The 3,717-nt window shown below is 38.6% G+C and overlaps 1 long non-coding RNA gene across 1 annotated transcript in view; it reads left to right on the forward strand.

Annotated features, from left to right (window-relative positions):
• The first annotated feature begins 2,223 nt into the window (after positions 1–2,223).
• Positions 2,224–3,717, forward strand: part of LOC112545996 (uncharacterized) — a 13,978-nt gene continuing 12,484 nt past the window's right edge. The window contains exon 1 of the long non-coding RNA XR_003089600.3: positions 2,224–2,399. This is a non-coding gene — a long non-coding RNA (uncharacterized LOC112545996). The remainder of the gene's footprint in view (positions 2,400–3,717) is intronic.

Raw genomic sequence — 3,717 nt, forward strand, 5'->3', positions numbered from 1 at the left:
CTGTACAAAATCTGCATTGCTAAAGCATACAGATGTCCCATTGAGGCAGACTCCATGCTGTGGATAAGAGGGAAGACTGTTGTCCAGTATTTGTATCTCAGAAATGTTTGGGAATATCCCATGAGCAGGTATAATTGTTTTTGGTCTTGACTGTGAAGCACAAACCTAGCACCAAAGTCTTACTCACTTACCCAGATGACACCCCCATTGAATGCAATGATGGTTTTATGGGAGTACAATTATCAGGACGTGGTCGCTAGCAGCCAGTAAAATGGTTCTTCTAACTTTTCCCTAACTAGCTTGTTAATTTGGTTCTATTAAACTAGAAAATTCATTCTACAGATTTTCTGTCCAATGTCCTGGTGGTGGTGATGTGGAGCCATCCAACACCACGAAATTCAAAATTCAGAGATTGTCAAGGGAGTTTTTGATACGCTTGTCACAATGTTGTGATGATGCGTAGATGGAATGGCAGCCTGAACTTTGAATATCTTAGCTTCTGTTGTTTTCTGCCATCTATGCTTCCTTAGCATTATTCAAAGATAATTTGGCTATTTAAATGATTGTCTGAAGCTCCAGAATGTTGTTTTATTGAAAGAGGTGCTTCCTGAGCCATCAGACACAAAGCTGTGTGCATGATCACATGCACTTGACATGCTAGCTGCAATTTGCAAAGATAATGGTTTCTTGGAGGATTTTCAAATATATTTCATTAATTGAATCCACAAGGAAAATTTCTTCCCATCTGTCTCCCATGGCACATATTACCCAACATATTTTTCTACTGGGTAGGAAGCACCTGATTCAAATAATTCACGAAGAAGCCATGCATTAAAAATGGGTATTTTGTCTAACTGGGGCGATAAAGGCAAACTTCAGATTTTCAGAACTCACACATCTCCACTTGCAGACCCCTAACCTTTAACTTGCATGGAGTTTTATCAGTATTGTGTGACTTTTTAATCCATCTCTCAATGAGAGACATACAGCTAACAGCCTGTACAGCTCTTCAGCAATGTAAGCTAACAACAAAGAAAAGAACTTAAACAAAACAAAACAAAACAAAACAAAACAGTCTAAAAGGCCAGTAATGGAAGAATCAGACAATTCTTCATCTGGTAAATTCCCCTGGGGGAAAGGGTCATAGACAGTATATCAGTGAATTACACAATCACTGAGGGAACACTGCTATATCTTTTCACATGCCTAAGATCTTTTTAAAACCACAGATGAGACACCTTTTTAATATCCTACGCTTCAAAGCCGGTCTAACATCTTTAATAAAGAAATACCATTGAAAACAAACATAGGATTGTACAGCTTAATAATTCATTTAGCTTGAAATGTAACTTGGAGATCACTGCTTTGGGGTTTTCTTCTGTGGAGACAGGGAGGAGACTCCGTTGTCTCTCATCCATCCTTATCAGACAGTAGGTAAACCTGCCAAGTCTAGGTCACTTAAAGGAGTAAATTTGAAAAATACACTCTGTGAGTGATGGTTTAAATTTTCCATTTAAATATACTGTGAATCTTCTGAGTTTTATGGGAGCCTGCTTCAAATTGCAGGTAACTCAAGCCAAAAATGGGTGAGACGCACAAAACTCAAAGAGATTTGGCAGTTCATTGACTCTGCTGGGGCAGGAACAAAGGTTCAGTGAACAGCATATGCTATCTATTAAACATTGTGTGAATAGACAGAGTGACAGAGGAAAGAACTATAGTTCTCTCTTCTTGATTTCAGACTAAACTCTTGCCCAGAAATAGGCTGATAAGAGCTAAACATTTTGGAGAATTGTTTCACAGACTAAAGTTTGACTTTGTTAGTATTTTTGTCTAATAGGAAATGAATTCATTGACTATAGTCTAAACAGTTTCATTTAAGAAGGAAATACCCATAGGTCTATTGTGACAATCATGTGTTCTTGAAATAAAACCTCATGGTAAAAGACAGGAAGTTATTCTGTTGGTAGTAGGTCCGGGATGTTAATAATTAGGAAATTCACCTGCATCTTTGAAACATTTGGATAATTTACCTGGAAATGGCAATAAGTTGGTAGATCAGCTGTAGAAAACATAATGGGTCAGTTTCAGCCCTGGAGTAATGCCACTCACAATAGGGATGAGTCTATCCCAGCGCTATTCTCTCATGTAACATAAATATGGCTCCTATTCCAAATGCTCTGTTGGCCTGTGCCATGCTCATGAGGGATGGCCAGCAGCCTGAGGACTAATGGGTTAACTGTAACTAGCCAGGTAGCAGTCAGCCAATAGAAATGCAGATAGGAATTTCAAACTGGGACAAAGGGGTTTTCCCTCCTTTGTCACTAGGACAGTTTGCTCTAGATACTGAGAGAAACAGAAGACATGTCTCTCTCCAAGAAAAAGACTCTTCACCATCTGTAAGTAGGGTAAAGTTTAGATAAATCCATTAGGTTTTATTGTTTTCTATGTGGGACTTCGGATCTGATGTCTGTGTTGTTAGAAATGGGTTTTCCTCTCTGTTGTAACTAAGTTTTGGCCCATTGGCATGTAGATATTCCCAGACAGATTTTCTAGGACACAGAACTGAACCAATACCAGGTTAATAAAAAAAAGAAGGAACTTTTTATTATCAAAACAATACTCCTGTTACAAGCATAATTGGATTGGCTAGATGGTAAGAGCCACCAATTAATAAACTCATGGGGAATCCCATGGGCCAAAACATATTTTTCTTCATATATAGTAAGACAGGAGTAAACTGTACGTTTAAGAAATATTTTATAATCTAGATGGTCAATGAACTGTATCAGTTCCTGCGACTCAGGGTACTGTACACATAATTTTCATTCACTGGGCAGAGTGGCATTACCAGCACATATTCAAGAAATGGTTTATGCTAGCGTATCAGACATGGGGAAGTGAGATCTAACAGCCACTATATCAGGTAGGCATTTTTTGGTGTCCTTGGTAACAACAGCTGAATGCTGTACTGTATCAAACCAATGCTCTGTCTGTTCTTGTATTTTGCCTCTAAAAAGTGGCTAATTAGTTCTGAGAAAGGTCCTAGAGTCCCCATAATGGTTATTTACTGCATAATCTGCCCATAAAATAAATTTCTTCTTAATCCCATCAGTTTATGGTTGCTTTATGCCCTGAAACACAAGGATTTAAACAACGAAGGGTCATGTGGCACCATAAAGACTAACACATTTATTTGGCCATAAGATTTGCTAGGCTGGAACTCACTTTGTCAGATGCATGAAATCAAAACTTCAGTTTGGCAGGTATATATATATGCAAAGATGGGAGTGTTACACTGCTATGCAGAGGACAAGTGTGAACAAGATCGATTCAATCAGGGCGGATGTGGCCCATTTCCAACAATAGCTGAGAAGGTGAAAATATCAAATGAGGGGGAAATTACTTTTTGAAGCGAGCCAGCCACTCCCAGTCTCCATTCAGACCCAGTCTGATAGTGGGTTTGCATGTGAATTCCAGCTCTGCAGTTTCACACAGCAATCTGATTTTGAAGGGTTTTGTTGTTGTTTTTTTTGTTCTGTTTTTTAAATATGGCAGCTTTCAAGTCTGTTACTAAGTGTCCAGGGAGACTGAAGCATTTTCCTACTGGTTTTTAAATGCTACCATTCTTGACGTCTGATTTGTATTCATTTGGTTTTTTTTGCATAGAGACAATCCAGTTTGGCCAATATACATGGCAGAGGGGCATTTCTGGCA

The sequence above is a fragment of the Pelodiscus sinensis genome, chromosome 6, assembly GCF_052426305.1.
Source record: "Pelodiscus sinensis isolate ZL-2025 chromosome 6, ASM5242630v1, whole genome shotgun sequence".
NCBI lineage: Eukaryota > Metazoa > Chordata > Testudines > Trionychidae > Pelodiscus > Pelodiscus sinensis.